The sequence below is a fragment of the Charadrius vociferus genome, unplaced genomic scaffold, assembly GCF_000708025.1.
Source record: "Charadrius vociferus isolate BGI_N301 unplaced genomic scaffold, ASM70802v2 scaffold3, whole genome shotgun sequence".
In the NCBI taxonomy this organism is placed as follows: Eukaryota; Metazoa; Chordata; class Aves; order Charadriiformes; family Charadriidae; genus Charadrius; species Charadrius vociferus.
This window is the reverse complement of record NW_009647748.1, coordinates 1,274,318-1,294,263: the sequence shown is the minus strand read 5'-3', so window position 1 is coordinate 1,294,263 and position 19,946 is coordinate 1,274,318. Positions and strand designations below refer to the sequence as shown.

The window sequence follows — 19,946 nt, the reverse complement described above, 5'->3', positions numbered from 1 at the left end:
AGCAGAAAGCTGGTGGGGAAAATGGCCTTATTGAAACATACCTGACATAAGTAAGATACAAGCTGAGCAATTCTGTGCTCCTTTGTTTTGGTCTATTAGGTTTAGCAAGAAAAAAAATAATCTTTTGGGCTTCTATACTTATTCCAGCACAATCAGGTATCTTACAAACTCTGTACATCCACTTCGACACAGCAGTCTGTTAAACTGGTACCCAAGACAGATGTGCCCTGGCAGCAAATAGGGGTGTATGTGTAACGAAAAGGATTGCTGGGTTAAATAAAGTTAGATGAAAAGTTTCCTGCATATAACCAGAAACAGTTTAGATTTGTAATTTTTTGCTTTTTCCAGCACTGATTCAATTTGGGTTCCCTGCAGTTGGTTAAGTGATGGGAAGGCAAAGGGTTTGTTTGGATTCTCCTGCATTAAACTGATGGTGCTGCATCAGAACAGTAAATGCTGCAGGAAGAAAAAGTCACCCAAGTCAAACCTTGTTGTCATAAAGAAAGGAAATGATCCCTTTTGAACTTAAGCTGAATATGCAAAATGTCCTCACCCCAATGTGTGTCACTGAAACCCTTTGAAATGGGGTCAATTAGAAATAACTATTTCATTCAACTCTCCATGGAATAGGAGGAGAATTTATTGAATGGAAAAGGACAAGATCCTTTCTTTTTTTTTTTTTTTAAGAAAAGGAATAAATTACTCCTTCCCTGCTTCTTGGAAGCAATTGCAAACAATGGAGGTGAATGTAAAAATCCAAGATGCAAAATCATCTGTGATTAATTCCCCTGCGTATGCTGCCGAGCTGCCGCAGCCATCCAGCCGTGGGACCTGCTGCCGGCTACCACCAGGCGCATCGTTTCTCCTCCCCGATCTGTGGCTGCGTATATCCGTATATCCGTGTGTGTGTTTCTCCTCCCCCTGCTTTCTTTCATTCAGGAGAAATGTTGCCAGTGGGCAAACACTAATCCATCCTGACAGCTCTGCCCATCTTCCTGCTTTGGTCTGGCATCCAGCAAACAGCTTGATTAAGGTCCCCGGGGCTTTATTAGTGCAGCTTGTTGCCTGCAAATTAATCAACAGGTTGCATGTGTTTAACTCTTTGGAGCTGGTTGGGAGCTATTCTACATTGCTGTGGGCATTGAATCGAGTCTTTTGAACTGGTTCTTAAATATGGTATAGCAGAAATAGCCCGAAGTGGCGTTACAGCCTTGATTTCTTGGGGCAGGAGGTGAAGCGATCCTGTGGGCGCTGCAGGTGCTGCTAATCCGGCTTCCGATCGCTGATAGCAATTTTAGACTTTCACTTTATTTCTCTTGGCCATTCACCCACCCCCTGTAAAGTATCTATTATTCATGCTGAGGACAGCAAGTACTTTCCCTAATTATCTACCAGAAGTCAGATGTCCTCTGGGCCCCTTCGAAGTAGAAGAACACACAGGAATGGGAACTCATTTGCTGTTTTGAGGTTTGTTCTGGAGCATGTGTGAAAGTTGCCTGTATGTTGCATTTTGTTGTATTATCTTTCAGACTTTGGGCTTGTTCTTTAACTGTTTGATCTCGCCATAGTAGGATTAAGAAAAAAAAGACTATGTAGTTGCTGTGGTTTACACTTGAGCTTTGATAATGAGCAGAAGATTCAGGGAGCAGACACGGAGTTTTCAGCTGGCTGTACAAATACCAGAGTGAAGAGGACTGATGATGTATGGGTCTATAATGGATTGAATATTCTCTTATTATTTCAAAGATCTCAGGATTTCTATCACAGAATTTTCAGAGTTGGAAGGGACCTCTAGAGATCATCTAGTCCAACTCCCCTGCTAAAGCAGGATTGCCTGGAGCACATCACTCAGGACTGCATCCAGGTGGGTTTTGAAAATCTCCAGAGAAGGAGACTCCACCACCTCCCTGGGCAGCCTGTGCCAGTGCTCTGTCACCCGAACTGTAAAAAAGTTTTTCCATGTGTTGGAACGGAACTTCCTATGTTTACCAACTCTATGTTCTATCTTCTTGCTTGCATCTACACGGGGAGACCCAGCTCCTTATCTCCATTTCCCATTTCTGTGCGTGACCCCTCATCTCCCTGTTGCCGGTGGTCTGACTGGTGTCACATCTGTATGCACGTTCATGCCTGTTAGCACTCCGTGTCTCCGATGGACAGGACAGATACTGACCGTGCTCCCACATGGTGTGAGCCCTGTGGAGGCCGGCGGCGCTCTGCACATGGAATTACATTCGATCTGATCTGGACTTCACCCCACAACAAACAATGGTGAGAACAGCCTGGGCCACGTAGCTCCTATCGATTATTTTTAGCAACAATCAAAGATAAAAGAAGAATGTGCTATAAGGCGGTTGTCTCCTGTCTCAGCGGGAGGAGAGCAGCCAGCAGGAGGAGAGCTGCCCAGGCCCCTTGCTCTGTGCGCCTTCCCCAAGGAAGGATGGATTTTCTGCTGTTTGCTCCAGTTGGAGAAGAGCAGTGTGGGGTGGGGAATTTGCCAACTCTGTCTTCAGCAGCTGGCCAACATCTGTCCTCTGGATGATGTAAAAATTCTCACAACTTGATAATAATTTTCATGCCTGTTTTACCAGAAGGTTTTAGAGCATCTTAGTCCTCGATTTGACTGTGTTTTACCCAGGTGAGAGCAGATTTGTTGCTCTGTGTGTGCCAATGGGGGGATGAGAGGCACAGAAGTCCGTGGATAGTGGCTCTCCCTGTACCTCTGCTGTCATCTCCCTTCTGACCTCTCCATGAGCTCCTGATGCTGGTACTCTCTTGCTGGGAGCTCTCTCCTGCCAGGTACACAGCCCTTTGCCTGGGGTCACGGATGGTCTGTGGACTTCTCCTGTAGGGCTTTCTCTCTTGCCCCCTTTGCTCTTCTCTGACTGACCTTGGGCTCTCTTGGAGTGAGCTGACTGCTCAGTGCAGATGCTGGTCCTTCAGCCTTATTTCCACGCTGGTGATGGCAATTCGGAGGTAGCCAGAGCTTATAAAGGCAAAGCTGCTTCTTGGGGACAAGCTGGGGAGTTGAAGACTTATGACTCCTTCACGCTTTGTGCGTTTCTGGCCTCCAGACCCATCCATACCCTGCGATTGCAGCAGGGCTTGTAACAGCAGCAGAAAACCAACAAGTTTAACGCTTATGTTTTGTTCCTTTGCCTGTGGTCTGGCTCCTCGCCGCTTGCAGTCGTCGGTTGAGCTAACCCACGTGTGGTGTGAAGGGCTGTTGATAACAGAGGCGCAACAGTCCCTGCCTCAGAGTGATGCCAGGGAGAGCGAGGCTCTCCCTGGATCCAGGTTTGGATCCTCAGCATCTGTGGGTGAAGCAGCTTGGGAGAACAAGAGGCAAGCTTGTAGGTGCCTCACCACCAGTAAGAGGTCCCTGGCAGAAGGCTGAAACACCTGCAGGTGCCCTGTGTCTGAGCAGGGGCTCACCCGTGGTGCAGCCTAAGGACCTTTCCAGGTACCAGCAGGAAAGCATGAGCAGAGAGGTTGCTTTATCTGCTACTTAAAATGCCGTAACAGGTAACATGTTTTTATGAGGAGGATCTTTGGGGTAGATGGAGGGAAAATTGGCATTTGTAAAGGGAGATTTTAAGCCAAGCCCTTTCTGGCCACTATAGTCTTCAGGATCTAGGGAGTCTTGGGAGAGTATTGATAGAGCATTGATAAAGCAAGTACCAGCAGAGATGAAGAAATTGCCTTCTGTAGGAGGTCTCCTTGGCACAGTTCAGTTGATCTCATTGCTGAGTCTGGCCTTTGCATCAGAGGCACCGCAGCTGATTCCCATGTTTCCCATCAGTGAAGACTTTCCCTATAGGACAAAGATGAGATTCCACCTCTGCTCATCCCTCAGGACATTCATGTTTCTCTGTTGATGATGTGCGGGCTCAATCTTTTATCCTTATCCCCCTCTGCCAGCAGGGAATAACAACAAAAAAAAAACCAACCAAACCCCTACAACCCTGTCAGCTGTGGGGTCTGGGAGGAGGAAAAGGGGGCGACACATCCATTTGGTGTTCTGCATCGTGCCAAAGCCACATCCCTGCATCTGAGGTCTGTCACATCCCCGGCCGCTCCTGTTGTAGTAACTGCTGGCCTTTGCATGGCAGCGTGACAGCGTGGTGGCAGCTGTGACGCATCGATCAGCCATGCCTGCTGCCGAGCGTTCGTTCCTGTTGCCAAGCAAAGAGGGGTGACCTTTTCGGAGAGGAGGAGGAGGAGGAGATGGTGGGGAGAGCGGTGGGTGGGTGGAAAGCAGCGGCAGCCCTGGATGGGGTTCCCGGGGCTGCGCAGTGCGGGGGGTTTGGGTCAGGGTGGGGGTTTGGATGTGTGGAGCGAAGCCAACAGTCCCTCCCTGCTTCGCTTGATTTCGTGGGTGCAGCAAGCCCCATCCCCGCCTGCCTGCTTGGATTGAGATGAAGATTTCCCCGGCGGGGCCTGCCATCTCTGTGGGATGCGATGCCCAAGTTAAGGGAGGAAGTATCAGGATGGTGCTTGGTAAAATGCTATTTGTGGGCTGCTGCAGATTCGACTGTATTGCCTTTGGTGTAGGAAATTTCAGGGCACGACAGCCTCCCTCCACCCCGCTCAGCCTGACGTGAGCCCCTGACTGTGGTCACCGGCAGCGGGGATTTGGGTCTTGCACCCTGCGCTGTGACTCCTGCACAAGATTGTCATATCAGCTTTGCTGTAATGGGTTTTCCTGTGACTCTGGGACCTGGACAGTGCTCTGCTCTTTGCGTGCCGATTCTGGAGTAAAACCTTGGGTGGCTTCTCTGGAAAAGAAAATCTTTTCCAGGTGTTTGGGGTCAGCATGAATGGGGAAACGATTACGAGCCTCTAAGTCTGGATTGGTACGAATGGCACCATCAATCCACCGAGACAGAGCCCTGCATGAAGGGGTGAGATGGAACAGTACCAGACATAACCTGAAATGACTTAACAAGCTGCTGAAGTTTTTAAATGCACGTGTCGCTTTTTTTTTTAATTTAAATTTCCTCTGACATTTCATAGGCTTCATCACTCAATGTGAAGCCAAGATCCATGTGAGTGTGTGCAGTAGGATTGTTTTTAAATTTTATTTTAAATACAGATGTCTGGAATAACTTTTTTGCACACACTGTAGGAGTGTAAAGGTTTCTAAGCAACATCATTTCATGCTGTTTGCATTAGAGAATGTAAAACAGGGTTCCTTTTTTTAAAAGTCTCTGCAGTGCAGGCATAATTACAGGATCCCATTATGCAGCATTGTGTCTACGGTGAAGCCTGTCCTAATGGAATATTCTGCCTTGTGCTGAAGTCTTACCTGCTTTTTACCAAGACACTTAAGGACTTAATTAGCGTCATTATAGACTACCACCCCCTTCCTCAGCCCTGAGCATGAAGGGATAATGATCTGTCCAAGCTAGTGCATTTGCTTCCCATGGTTAACAGCACCACATGGAGGGAGTGTTTGGTAGCTTGCTGCCGCTATCTTGAAGTGAACATGGAGGAGGAGGGGAAAAAATGAAAGCATTTCCTAGGAGCAGATATACATACTCTGTGTTTACTTGGCCTGGTCTTAGCCATTGAGCTGGGATGGTGTTTGTCACTGGGACATCCCTGTGGAGGAGATCCTCCACGTAATGCCTCATCACATGCTGCCTTGGCTACCATATCTGACCGTCAGGGCATGGAGCGGTGCCAGGCAGCCTTTGCTCTTGGTGTGCTGCAGGGCACACACGTGCCCTTGATTCTTTGAAAGAGTCCTCAAAAGACATCAGGAGCCATGTAGGTGCAGCAAGCCCAAGGGTCTCGTCTTCCCATGATGTCCATCTGGATGTGCCGCACATGGGCAGCCTATACATCCATCTATATGTGCATGTATGTGTGTGTACGCAGTTCCTGACTCCCACCCTCATTGGATGGTAGGTGTTGGCGTTGCGCTGAAAGCAGACGTGTTTGATGGGTTGGAGTGACAGGAGGTGGTGGGCTCGAGGGCACGCTGGTGGGAGCAGTGCTGAGGGTGCGGGCTGCCGGGGAAGCTGGAGAGGATCACGCTGCTGCTACATGACAGCAGCTACGCAGCTCCTGTCAGCTGGATGGTCAGTTTTTTGATCCCTAGTGCTTCGATGGTAAACAACATTTGCACTGAGCTGCCCAACAGAGTTTTATGAACATCTGGGGGCTTTTTGCATTTTACGAGATGAAGAGTGTTGGCTTTTGTACCTGAGACACACAGCCAAAGAAGTTTTTATAGCTGGTTAGGTAACTTCTCTGGCACGTTGCGTTAGGAGATCTAGACATTATTAATGAGGTGTGTGTGTGCTATGGTGCATGTGCTGTTTCGTGTAATGGCTGTTGCTGCTGTGCCCTGTGCGAGGATGTAGCTGTAACATTTTCCTACAGGTGTATAACTCTCAGCCCCCTTCATCTCTTGTATCCATCCTGTGCTGTCCTTTCCACCATACCTGCTTCAGGTTAGTGGTCCCCCAGCAAGTTTTCTTTGGAGTTTTGCTAGCATCTTGCAGGGAGGAAAATTTACCCATAACCTCTGCTCTTTGTACTTGGTGGTGGGAAGGGGCGCTACAAGAGTGGTTGGGGGTTGGGTACTGGTCTTGCGGGACATGGCACTGCTGAGCTTGTAGCTCAGCTACATTCAGAGGACCTCCTTGAAGGCTTGTGGCCCCACCTCATGTGGCATGTAAAGACAAGAAAGAAGGCGATGTGATGCTGATGGATTTCCTCTGTTTCCCTTGACTCACTCCGAGTCCTGAACATCACTTGCTTGCTCCCTCACTCCAGCAAATGATGTCTGGCCTGGGCTGGTGCAAGGAAGTCGCCCATGCTGGTGGGCAACCTTCAAAGCCCAGAGCTGTTCCTGGGTCTCATCATCTCCTGTTCTGCCTTGCTTATCCAGGATGACTCTCCTGCATGGACTGCTGCAGTGGTGCAGTGCCTGTTGTTTTTCACAAGAGGTTTGGCTGCTGCTTTGGCTCTTCCAGCCTCTGCCCTCAAGGAGCTGTGTGTGATCTGTGCTCAGATAGGTGGGGACTCCTCCTCAGGCCTCCCACCCAGCCGCACGCAGCAGTGCTTGACATAGCATGTCTGGTGTGGGAAGGTGCAGGCAGTCCTGGCCCCCCAGCATGAAGCCCGTCCAAGCTCCAGCTGTCCTTCGTGCTTTCCAGTGAGATGGCTGGAGGTCTTGGGCAGCGCTCATTCCGTTCATAAACACTGCAAATGGTGCCAGATGGGGCTTTATAGGATCACTTCCTCTGCCCTATGCTCTGTGTATTTTAAACAAACCTGGGAGGGGGTCTGGGCTGGATCCTTGTTTGTTCTTGAAGGAATTGATGCGGGCTTCAGAGTCCTCATCCATCCATCTTCCATATGGAGATAAAAAGTTCTGGCTGAACACTGCTAAATGTGCCGTCATCTATCACAGCGGAGGCGGGATTGTGTCAAGGAAAAATAATCCACCATCAGGCTCAAAAGAAGAAGAAGGAAAAAAAAAAAAAGGAAAGAAATAAGATTTCCAGTGAAATGCATTGCTTCTAAAAATCCAATTCACTCTTTGCCAAGTCATTGTTTGGTTTTAGACTTGTTTCACATGAAAGCAACCTTTAAAGGTTACTTTTATCCCTTTTTAATGAGCTACAGAAATGAGCCTGGTCTGCTACAGGGCAGAGGCCAGGGGATGGACCGCGTGTGGAGCTGATGCATCCCCTTTGGAGCGGCTGTGTGAGCTGTACCACCAGCTCCCTGGCTGCCAAAGTCTGTAGCCAGCAGCTTTCGGCAAGAAAAATGAAAGAGGATCATTGATGTATATCTCTCCCCTTGCTGCGGTGGAAATTATATATGCTGCAGCGTGTGGGGGAGAGAGAATATACATAGTTGTATGTATTTTTCTGAAGCATTCTGGATGGTGGGGTTTGCACCCTGGGGGCCAGGCTTTCTGAAACCCCTCCTGTGCTGAGCTCTTTGGAGACGTGTCCCAGCAAGAGCTCTTGGAAACCGAGCCCCTGTGGTGAGCATTAACCATCTGCACCCAGCAGCCCCGTCCCCATCCTGCCCACGTGAGCAAGGGGGGAGCCTCGTGCTTCCCTCCCCGGGCAAAGCACTGGGTGCTGGTGCCCCGTGTTGCCCCTTTCTTCTTCAACGCATCTGGGCAACTAGGTGACGGTGAGGGGGTGTGAGCACCTCTGTGACGATGGACTATCACAGCCGTGAATGTCCAACTCGCTAAAAGGGCTCCGCTCTAGGGCAGCGTGAGGGAGAGGTGGGAACGGTGGGCACAGGGTTTGTAGTTCACGGGTGGGCTGTGGGAGGCACAAGTGGGGCTCCCTCAGCTTCAGGCAGCGACGTGGCTGCATGAGCTAATGGGCTAAATGGGGACTGGCAAAGATAGCAGCAGGGTCTCTAATCAAGACTCATCACTGTGTGTCTGTGGGTTGAGCTCTTCCTCCTCCCGCCCATCCGCAGGTAAACCTTTCTGCCCGGGCATCGTGCACAAACAGCTCCAGAGTACCCTGGCCCACCTGGGAAACCTCCCAAACTGTGACGTGGCCCTTCCAGTCTGAGGGCTGCTGCATTTTCTCACTCTGCTTCCAATGTCTGTGCTGTTAAAACACTTCTCTCCTTTTTCTTCTGGTGCATGTCATGTTGCTTGAGGCTTTTAGTGGAGACCCGGCTGATGCAGAAGGAGCAGCGGCAGGGGGTAAATGAGTGGTGCCATGTATAGGAAACCCAATGCACTTGCGTTTCGGTGTGGTGGAACATGTAGCTTTGGATGAACCACATGTGCACTGGAGTTGAAGGCAGCTGTGAAGAGCTTGGTGCTGGAGGAAGATGCTGTCTGTGCAATAAGGGGGGTGATCTTCATGTCCCTGCTGGTCGGGATGCCAGCAGCAGTTTGCAGTGGGCTTGGAGGTCTGGCCCTTCCCATCCTCCAGAGAGGTTGTGCACTGCTCTGGCTCCTCATAGAGCTGATGCTGAGGGACTGGATGGCCTCCCTGCGCCCAGGCAGCGAGTCTGTGCAAGGCGGCAGTTATTGCTAGGTCTCATGGTTTTCCAGCCTGTGCTCCCTCCAGGGGATTTACACCTGCTTGGTGTGGCTTGGGTGGGTTTTGAACACGAGCAGGTAGCTGGATGTGCTGCTGCTGCTTGTGATCATTGTGTGCCCGGGGGCTGAGGGCCTGCTGGGTGTTTGGGGAAGCAGAGAGGAGATCGCCAGCTGCTCAACTCTTGCTCAACAGACTCCTCTGTCCCAAGAGGCTTGAGGCGATGAGGCAGCCGTATGTATGGACATGGTTTCATCTCTCCTTTTCTGCACACACGTTGCTGGCCCTTGGCACGCGCTGGGCTTCCTCTGCTTATATTCAAGTTGGGGGTTTTAAAATCCCTCTCTGTGTGGCTCTTGCAGGAGCTGGAATTGGCTGCGGCTGCATGTACCCTCTCTGCACCTTCTGGTACCTCCTGCATTGGGCAGAAGCAGGGGCTGAAGGGTGTTTTGGTCCCTCTCTGTCTTGGCCTCCCTGAGGTGTTTTGTTTTCTTCTTAATTTTCTCCCATAGCAACTCATGAGCTGTGACTGTGGGGTCTCTGTGGGTGAGATTTGGGAAAATCAAGCCTTTCTCTCACTCCTGATTGCCTGGCAGGTTATCTCCATGCTTTGTTAAAGGGAGAGCACTTTGGACGGTGTTTGCTTGGCCAATGGGTTGCCCTGGGCCAGCGGGGACACCGGACAAGTGGTGTAATCAGCCAAGTGGCAAGAGGGTAATTGCGGGAAGCACAAACCGTGGTCACGTTGTGTGAAATTGTCCCAGAGCATGGACAGAAAGGGGAGAAGAAACAGGCTGGGGCCAATATGGGTAGTTAATGGCAGAGCTGCTATGGCCTATGGGTAGTCTTAGCTTCCCTGCATGTTTCCAAATGTGACCCTACAGAATCGGAGGTCCACTAGTCCCATGAGCTGGTGCTGGGACAAGGGCCTCCCCATCAGTAGAACTACCATGGGTTCTGGTGTTGTGTTGTCCTTTACTCAGGTGGATGAGTCTTAGATAGGGAAGAGTAAAGAGGGCTGGACTAGATGACCTTTAAGGGTCCCTTCCAACCCAAACCATTGTATGAAGGTGTGGTGCAACATACTACAGCCTCTCAGCAAAAAAGAGGTTTTGATGTGGCCGCAGTGCCCACACTGCTGGCCTCAGTGATGCCCTCCTATAGGCGTTTTTCCTGAGTCCCCTCTTCCAGCAGAAATCATCTCCATCTTCCTTATGGGACCTGCACGTATGCGAGGGGGTTGAGGGCTGCGATGAGTTTGCTGTATTTGCTGCTGTTGTGCGAAGGCTGACGGGTGCTTCCCCCCGCAGCAGGATCAGTCACCCAGGGATGCTCTGCACGAGCAGGATGAGGTGGCTTGGAGAGGCGTTGTCTACTGGGAACCCGCCAGCACTGAAAGCACTCCGGGGAAAATCCCTATGAACCAGAACTGAGGATGCTGCTGTTTTCTATAGAAGAAGTGTCAGAAGGCCACTGGAGGCAGTGGGCAACGGAGAACAACTTTCCTATGGGAAAGTAAAGACTTGTTCCATTTTTAACCCTTGCTAATTGAGTCCAGGGTGAAATGTGACCCCAGGTTACATAGTTGTAATGCCTTCTCTGTGCGCTGGGCTCTGGGCCCTCAGGAGGGGGAAGAAGCAGTAGTTTGCTGGTTTTGGCCCAGCTCCATGAAGAAGCGAATTTTTTAGCTGCTGTAAATAAGGAAAATCGAGCGGCAGGAAGCGGACGTCTCCCTAACAGACATCAGAGCTGACAGCCCTGTGCGTGGCCTCGGGGACGCCTGCCCAGGCCAGTGTGTGTGGCTCGGGCAGAAGAAAGCATGGGAGAGTGGCGGGGGAGTTTCGGGGTCCCTGATGGGGCCACGAGGTGGGAGCGTGACTGCATGGGAGCCTTTGTCCTGGGAAACATGTGAACTGGCCCTGGACAACTGTGGCAGGAAGGAAGACAACCCAGATAGGCAGTCGGTTTTTGGCAGGGGTCTCCTCTCCCTGCTCGGTGCAGGTATAATGAACTTTCCATGCTCGACACTCTGCAGACGTTCATGGATGGAGCTGTCCCGCAGAGGCAGGAAAGTAACGCTAATCCTGTGTGATTAGTGGGAGCTGGGCTGGGTGCTGGTGCCTTTACAAAACCGTCCCTGTGAATTTGGGAGCCCCGTGGGCATCATCCCCAGTGTCTGGGGAAAGGCTGGAAATCGCACCCAGCATGGGCACCTTGTAGCAGCAGCCTGCATGGCAGACACGTTACCCTGGGTGACTGGGATCTCCTCCCGCTCCCTCTTGCCTCTTATTTCCAGGAGGCTTTGTAAGCTGATGGTTACGCTAAGGCAACAGTCATAAATAGTTTATTTGAGCATTGTCATTAAAAATAGATGGCTGTAGCCTAAAGGTAACTTGTGGGGTAACTTGTGCCTGCTCTTCTGCTTCGCTATGAAACCTGAAAGCTACTTTTTTTTTCAGTGCCTTTTTTCCCCCCATGCATATACTTTTTTCAACCTTACAAATATTAAATACACTGTGTCAGGTTGGTTTTGTTGTAGTCTCTTAGGAAGAGTGGCCCACTGGGAACTTTCCCTGCCTTGAGGATGTCAACAGATCATTTCTCCTCTGTGAGGAAAACAGCAGACATGAGTGTAAAATGAGAACTTAGAGGGGAAGGGGTGAGGGGGGGGAGTAGATAGTTAACAACAGTCAGCAGTTGATCTAGACTTGCTTCTTCAAATATGCTTGTACTAAATTCCCTGTTGTTTGCAGAGACTCCAAGGAAAAAGGGCAGGGCAGACAAGACCTGTGTTTTTGGTGTTAAATACTTCCAGACCTCCTCAGGCTGTCAGGAGGGAGCAGGCCAGCTGCTGGTAAGGCTCCAGATGTTGCCTTTGGGAATACATCTCCCATGGGAGCTGGCTGGCTGGCTGCAGGATCTCTAAGGTGCTTTCCCCTTCTGTCTGTGTGGGGTAACTTTTATGAGTGTTGTCCCCAAAAATGGCATGAGATTCATCTCTGGGGTGGGGAAGAAGAAATGGCAAGAGGTCAGTGGAAAACCCAAAGGATCCTCAGCTCTGTGCATGGGTCTCCAGACACAGGACATGTTGCAGGTGGGTGAGGACTGGACAAAGAAGCGTGTGGGTTTGGCTGCCATCCCTGGTGTCTCTCTGGGCAGCTGAGCAGGCTTTTTCTCAGAGGTTTTGTCACTGCTGGAGATCCACACCAGGAAGCTGCAGAGCCTGGATGAGACGGGCTGGCTTTGGTCCCTCCTGGTGGCTCACAGACTTCAGAGCAGCGTGGGCTGCGTGGAGGCACGGTGGCTGCCTCTCAAACTGCCAAGGCTGCTCCGAGGTACGGCGCTTTCAAGCTGCAGATCATCAAAACGATGGTGCCAAGAGGGGCTGGAAGGGGCCGGGGGAGCATGTTGCTGTGGGGTGGCTGGAGCGGTGCAGAGGCAGCACTGGAGAGGCAGAAGACAGGCTGGAAGGAGTGTGGCACATGGTCCAGGGCACAGCCACGACAAAAGCGGAGTGGCAGTGGGGTGCAACGAGTAGCAGAAGCTCCATCACCTGCGGGCAAGTGCCTGGGAAGTGTCGCATCGCTGTGTGGTGATGCTGCTGGGGTAGGTCCTGTTGCAGTGTGCAGAGCTTCCCCGAAAATGGGGAGCCGTCCCTTTTGTTCTTGAAGACAAAGGATCTCTCTCTGGACCTCTTCCAGAACGTAATGCTTTGGCGTGGAACAACAAATTCTCTGTTAACCCTACTCCCCTCTTGGCCTGGTAAACAGGAGGCGCCGAGCAATCCACTCACCTCTTCCGCCTCTCGGAAATCCTGGGAAATAAATGTTTTGCTGCTAGTGCAGAACAATTAGAAATGGGGATTTGTGCTTTCTTGCTGGAAGTGCCTTTTCCCACCTCCTTGATTAACCTTGGATGCAGATGCTAGTCGTTAGCTGCACAGCTCAGGATTTGCTGTATGTTGCCAGGACTTTACCGGTGCATCTTGTAGCAACAAAAGCAGATGAAACATCTAGTCCTGGGGTGGGGGAAACCCCCATGGAGCTTCCCGCTAGCTTGGCTGGGAGGGGGGAAGGGACAGGCGGGTGGAGAGGGCACAAACAAGATAATGTTCAGGGTGGGAAAATGTGATCTGGATTCTCCATAACAAACTTGTCGGCTTTCCCGGAGGCTCTCCGAGCCAGTGTGAATGGGATTTTTGCAGTGACCGGAAAGTCCAAGCCTCCCGGTCCCTGAGGATGATGGGGGCAGTTTGTGGAGAGGCACGAGTGGGTGGGAACGTCCTCCCCAAATTCTCTTGGGAGGTGTTGATGAGGGACACTGCAGTTACAGCTGATTGACCGCTGCTGAGCGGGGGAAAAAACGGTGATGTCAGACGAAGGCCATCAACCAGGCGGGGGGACGGGGGCGTGTGACACAGTGACACCGTGCCACGTTGAGGATATTAATTCTCAATTAACTGTTATTGCTGAAAAGCTGTATTGTTCCTCAGGGAGGGACAGATGACGATCTATGTCATCCTCGTTATTCCAGCTGGCGGTCCCCCAGTGGTCACTGGGAACAGACCCCGTTGGCGCTGTCACTGGTGGCGGCGATGGCGCAGCATCCACTGGGGGTGGCTCCTGGGTGGCCTCATGGTGGTGGCAGCTCTGTGCCGACCTCACCTGATGTGTCAGGCAGACACGGAGCAACCTCTGCTACCAGCCTGTGTGCGGGTTGAGTGTGTTCGCTTTGTCTCGTTTTGGGCTTAGATGAGCACGTTCAGAGCGATGAGAGGTGATGTGGCTTTTCAGGCAGCATCTGGGCATGGGGGAACGGAAAGGGACAGTCCTAGTGCCCTGCTGGGAAAAGGGCTGCTCTAGTAAATGAATGAGTGGGGTCCCTGGGGGTTACTGAAGCGATGTGGACACCAGTGGATGTGTTTTGGATGGGTCAGCAGGGACAGGTATACTGGGGGGGTGATAGGAACCAGGGAGCTGGTGGGATAGTGGCGTCTTCAGGCTTGGGGAAGACTGCTGCAAAAGTGAAGTTCACTTTGTGTAGAAATCCATTTTTGATCTCTGCCCACTGGAGCCTGTGACTGCCCTTGGCATCACTGGACAGAAAGGGGCAGTTTCTGTAGGACCCTTTTCCTCTCTTCCCAGTGAGGAGTGTGGCTGGTGTCACGGAGTGGTTGCAATATTAGTCTGTCTTCAGAGTTTGACAAGTCATCTTGCAAAACGTGAAGGAAGTTGCTATTTGCAGAAAGGTTTTTGTGGAAAAGGCACTTAACCCAGAGGAAGAGGGCTGGTTTCCAGAGCAGTCAGCGTTAACTGGACAGCATGTACGTCTTCATGTGGAAAGGTGGCAAAGTTAAGCTTTTCTCTGTAGCATCACAGGTAAACATCATTTTAAGACAGGAAAAATAAAAACAAAAAGGGGAGGTAAAGCTCTTGCCCGTGACCACAAGCAAATCCATGTGGAGCTATAAAAAGAGCAACTGTTCCTGGCAGGCGGCTTCGTGCCCGGGTCCCTTGAGTGTCCTCCCTGCCCCAGGCTGAGCTGCCGTGCTCTGGGCAGGGGCTGGAAGAGCAGCAAAGAGTCGACCGCTGAAAATTTCCTTCCTGGTGCTGGGAAGGACGATGGGTTCTTCGTCAGGGTGAATCACGCTCCGGCGCTAAGCAGCTAATCCTGCCGACTGTGGCTGTCCCCTGATAAGCTATCCAGCCAACTCTGATTGGTTTCCAGCAACTTCATTAGAAAAATAATGTTAGAAGCAATTGGAAGTCAATTATGTTTTATGTGACTAATGTTGTTAATTATTATCACTTTTGTTAGTTTGCCTAATCCACCAAGATTCTCCCATTAATAGACATTACTAATTTGTACCCACGGTGAAGTGACTTCCACCAGTGGGTTTCAGAGCATTTCCCCAAACTGTCCTCTATTTTGTATTTACTGTAGATTAACATTTTATTTAAAGTTAATTATCTTGAGCTGTAAATTTCCACGGTGTCCTATAAACATCAAGCAAGCTTTGCAGTCTGGGTTATTTTTACAACGTGTCGGGCAAAGAAACACAGGATAACAGTTTGGGAATGCTGGAAGACATATGATTGAAAATGAAAATTGGCAGATAAGTGAATCAGAATAGTGTACCCCTCTCTGTACAGGAGGTTAGTATTGCGCTGGGTATGGATGGAGAAAAGAGGGTCAGAGACAACTTAAATTACTTGCCCACAGACACAGAGTGACTTCCCCAACTATGTGCACGGATCTCTCATTCTTCCCTGTGCGCTGGTGTAAGATGGAGCCGTAGCTCAGGAACTGGTGGTTGGTGCGAGAAGTTTAGGGACCATTAAGATTGTAGGCTGGATGTGGAAGAAAATCCTTTGACCAAAGCTTTTTGTCATGCTTCCCCCACCCTTTCCCCCCCCCCCCCCTCTTTGTGAGCACCGCAGCGGGGGCACACGGGGGACGGAGGAGCAGCCAGGCTCTCCGGAGCTGCTGGCTGGCAAACAGGTCTTTTTGTTGCCAAAGATGCCCCTTGCAACCCTCGGCGCCGCTGGGTGGGATGGTTTGACCTCAGCCTGCAAAGAGCCTGGCTTGAAAATGGATGGAGGGCTCCAGGCAACCTCTGTAACTTCGACATGTGTTCCGGCGAACTGTGTGCATAATTCAGCATGTTGAGTTGTGTTAACAAAACTCCTTGCCAGCAAGTGGAGTGTTTGTTTGGAGATGGCATTGTGATCCCTGTATATCTGTGCAAGAATTATTTTCATTCCTAAGAAAAATAACAAACCACAAAACTATGGAATTTATCTTATAGAAGCAGCAGGAGGAGGTCAGGGGCTGTCTGAGCATAGTGTCGGGGGCTCCATTTGTTGTGTTTGGCTTGGAGAGAGATTCCCACTGTGATTTCTTTTTTTTTTGGGGGGGGGTGGTGTGTGTGTGTGTGTGCAGCAATTGATCCCCGTCTGTTTTAGCTTCCTCCTCTGATGGAGTAACAATATGTGCCTGTGCCACGAGGCAGGTCGCTCAGCGGGCTCGGTGCAGGACTGCGCTGGGGTGGTTGCTGATGGCAGGGATGGCACAAGAGGGGGCCCACCTTGTCCAAAATGCTCTGTGGCACTTGGATGGTCAGTAATTTGGTGGGGTTTTTTTAGCACAGTTCCATCATTGGGTATTTAGTTAATAAAGGCATTGCTTAGTTTTGTGCAGTTGAATCAGTTCTGTACAGCTGAGAGCTGACTTACTGCCTCCTTTGCATTGACACTGATTTACTGTGTGTCTTTGGTCAGGTCACTCGGCTTCCTGCTCCACCTCAAATTGGCACAATGTTAATTTATTCCTTAGTTTTAATTTTGAGTGCAACTTTAATGGAAATGTTAATTTACAGTGAGTAATTCATAGAGTATAATTTGGGAAAATGCTCAAGTTTTCCATAGGGTTATCAGATAGTGACTGTAAAAAACACCCAGCCCTCTACTAGAGCTAAACTAACAAAGGTTGTAACAATGGTTAGTGAGAATAAAACTACTTTGCAGTTGATTAATGTTCCATGTGATTATTTCTAGGTAGCTTTCCGACCATTTTGTGAGAAGTGTCCTAAACTTTGTGATTAGTTACTGGGACAAAGCCACTGTTGGGACACATTAGCATTGCGGTCTCTCTGCCTGGGGGGTTGTGCCTCCTTGGCTCTGCTTGTGGGGCTCCGCATCATTGTCACAAAACTTTCACTTGCAAAGTAACAAAGAAAAATCCCTTTTCGTTTATATATGTCTGATTTTTCCTTAATGCCCTGCTGTTGAGGATGGGAAGCTCTTGCAGTGCCCTTTGGGGAGTGTGCCTGGCGCTGCAGGGAGCGCAGTACAACACATGGGCACTGAGCAAACACCTGGGCAGGTTTTCAGGCAGGGATGTCCACACCTGATCAGCTCTTCAGACACATCCCTTGTGCTGTCCTTGCAGTTATCAGCTGCTTCGGAAAGCTGTGTGCCTGGTGCATTGCTTAGGGGTCTCCCTCGCGCTTACTTGCCAGTCCTTTTGCAGTGGCAGAGGAAGGATGCTTGCTCCGTTATAGCACTGCCCCTTCTCTGCCTCCTGCTTCCAGTGTGAACTTAGATGGACCACTTCTTCCTGCTCTGCTTTCATTTACCATCTTAAAAATGGGAATAAAGCAGTTGTCAGCTTTACACACTTGAATTCGGAGATCAGCCCCTTAGACATGTCTTAGACAAGAAGTGGATGACATGAAGTGTCTCCTCTCTTACCTTGTATCCAACTGGCTCCTCATGAATGGCTTGTCCAGAGCACGGAACCAATGCAACAAGGTTTTTCAAAGGTGGTCTGGCAACAGCAAAGTGGGATGAGTGTTATGAACTGGTCACAGTGGCATTTGGAGAGGGCAGTCCAACAGGATACCTCCTGGCCATGTTCTCACCACAGCCCTGCACACTGGTGACTGGCATGGGAGCACAGAGCAATTCAGCCTTGCCTTTTTTCTTAAGGAGAAAACGTTTGCTGAAAAGTCTTGTGTTGGGTGCAGATGTTTTGTGTCTCTCATCCATCGAGGTCAGTTGGAGTTCTGCCAACACGACTGACGTGTGTGCAGAAGAGGCCAAAATCCTCCCACAGACGAGCGCTGTGGGACTTGTCCATGCACTCTGAAAGATGGTAGCTTGGCTCTTACAGCATCGCAGCACAAATGGGGCCTCAGGCTGAACCGATAACACTGGTGCAAACTCGGGGTAAGAAGGTCATGTGTAGCACCACTGGCCCCCATGCCAGGCTGGCCCGATCTCCTTGGAAAGTTGGAGATGACTCTCTTCCCCCATGAATTTCTGAGCTCCTTGTCTCTCCTCCCTGCAGGCATCTCGCTGCTAGCACTGGTCTTCCGACCTGCCTGCATGATGCTCTTTGCTTGCTAGGTCTATTTATAGGGAATTTAATAAGATATCAATTAAAGAAATGAAAACAAACTGAAGATGTCCGTCAGTGGAAAATCTGGGAGTGAGGCAAGGTTATTGGTAGCAGTTGTTTAAAATCCTGTCAGCTCTTTTTATAGTTGGTCCCTGTTGCTGTGGGACAGCTGGGCTGGACCCGTGTGCCGCAGCAGCTGGTGGCAGCCCCTGCGCAGGACCCTGCTCCTCTGCTGGGACCATGGCGCTGCACAGCTCCTGCCTCTCCCGCTCGTGATAAAGGGGGGAGATGCTGATGAGAGAAGTGGGCTTGAGGGAGTCCTTCTTCGTAAAGAACATGCTGGGTAGACACTACTAATTAGCTCTTGTGATTTAATGTTTTCCTGTTTGCATCCAGCGTGTTTGGGGGATATGGTATTTATGGTCCTAAGGGGAGGATGTGAGCTGGCATGGAGAGAGGAGATTTCTGTTCCTTCAGAGCTTTATGACCCTCTTTCCTCTTGAAAACTCCAGCTGTGGGGAGACCAGGAAATTGGAGATTTGTTTCTGACTGAGTGAATTAGCATCTGTCTCTCCAAAAATCTGTTTCTCTAAGTTTTGCTGCACCCTAAGTATTATTTTGGCTTGCTGCCTCGCACCTCTGCAGTGTCAGCATCGGGAGAGCCTCCCAGGGCAGTAAGAGGTTATTCCAAACAACCCGCAGTCTCTGAGTCTGTCTGGGGTCTGTGGTGTATTTAGCTGTCCCCTGGTTTCAAGAGGGTGGAGGTGAACATGCAGAAATCCTCTGGTCAGGGTCCCTCCAGGCCAGGATCTCCTCTTCTGACCCTGTGGACACCAGGGTCAGTGAGCCCGAGCACCGAGAATGCACCAGTGCTGCTCGTGTGCTCCCAGCATCCCTGTGCTCTTCTTCCAAAGTTACCTGGAAGCAAATGACTTACCTTTAAAAGTCTGAGCTGCTTCTGCTCTGTATTCCCAACCTGATGATGTTATCCCTGGGGCGATTGTGATGCTCAAATTGAGGACTTAATTGTCTTTGCCTAGGTGAAGTCTTAGCCCCACTTGTTCCTACTGTTATTGTCACCTCTTTCTGACCTTTTCTACTCCTGCTGCCTTGTTCATCAGCTCCTGCTGTGGCCACCTCTGCTCCAGCTGCCCCTTATTTATCAGGTACTTCCTCCCTCCTCTGCTTCACCCCCAAAAAAGTTACCACACAGAGCAAACCATCTCCTCCAGCCTTATTAAATACCCGGGACACACGTGTGCATGGCTCCTGGGCTCTGTTTGATATTGTTTGATCAATTGAGAGCAAGAGGAAGGAAAGTGCTGAGTTGAGGGGAATTCAATAGGCGCTGTTAAAAAAAGATGTGTCCAAAAACACAAACATGATCTCATGCAACATAGACATTGTGATCTGGGAACTACAAAGGGCTGAGTCTTTGTGTCTGGGCAAACAAAGGAACAGAAATAGCAACCCAGAAATATTAGTTCATTGTCAAAATGATCCTTGCTCTGGCCATATGATTTATATGGAGCAGAAACCAGGGCAGCTCTGCTTTGCTGCTTTGTAAGTGAAGAAGAGAGAAAGACCAGTGAAAACCCTTGTGCTGGGCTTAGCTCTGGATGCTTCTGTAGCATCAGAGAAAAAGCACTGCTGTGGTCTCTAAGTCACCGGAGTGGCTTCTTCATGCCTACATTAGAAAATCAGCCTTCAAGTCATGCTGTGGCTGAAATGCATCTGGTGCCACTGCCACTTCTAATTTAGGAATGTCACTTGGAGGTTATCAAATAAGCAATACTTTGATCCTGCCTTGGCATTTGCACACCCAGCAGCATCCTGGGGCCTCGCTCTGCATGTCCTTCTTGCCAGTTGTCTCCCGTTACCATTTCTGTTCAGAAAAACCAGCCCAAGACCATCCATAGAAAAAGAGCTGTGAAGGAGAACCAGGACAAACTGGGTTCACAAAAGGCCCTTGTGGAAAGGGAGCTGGGGGGGAAGAAGGAAGCG

At 50.2% G+C, this 19,946-nt stretch overlaps 1 protein-coding gene across 1 annotated transcript in view; it reads left to right on the top strand.

The window, feature by feature from the left end:
* Positions 1-19,946, top strand: part of NEURL1B (neuralized E3 ubiquitin protein ligase 1B) — a 143,399-nt gene that overhangs the window by 18,415 nt on the left and 105,038 nt on the right. The window lies entirely within an intron of this gene.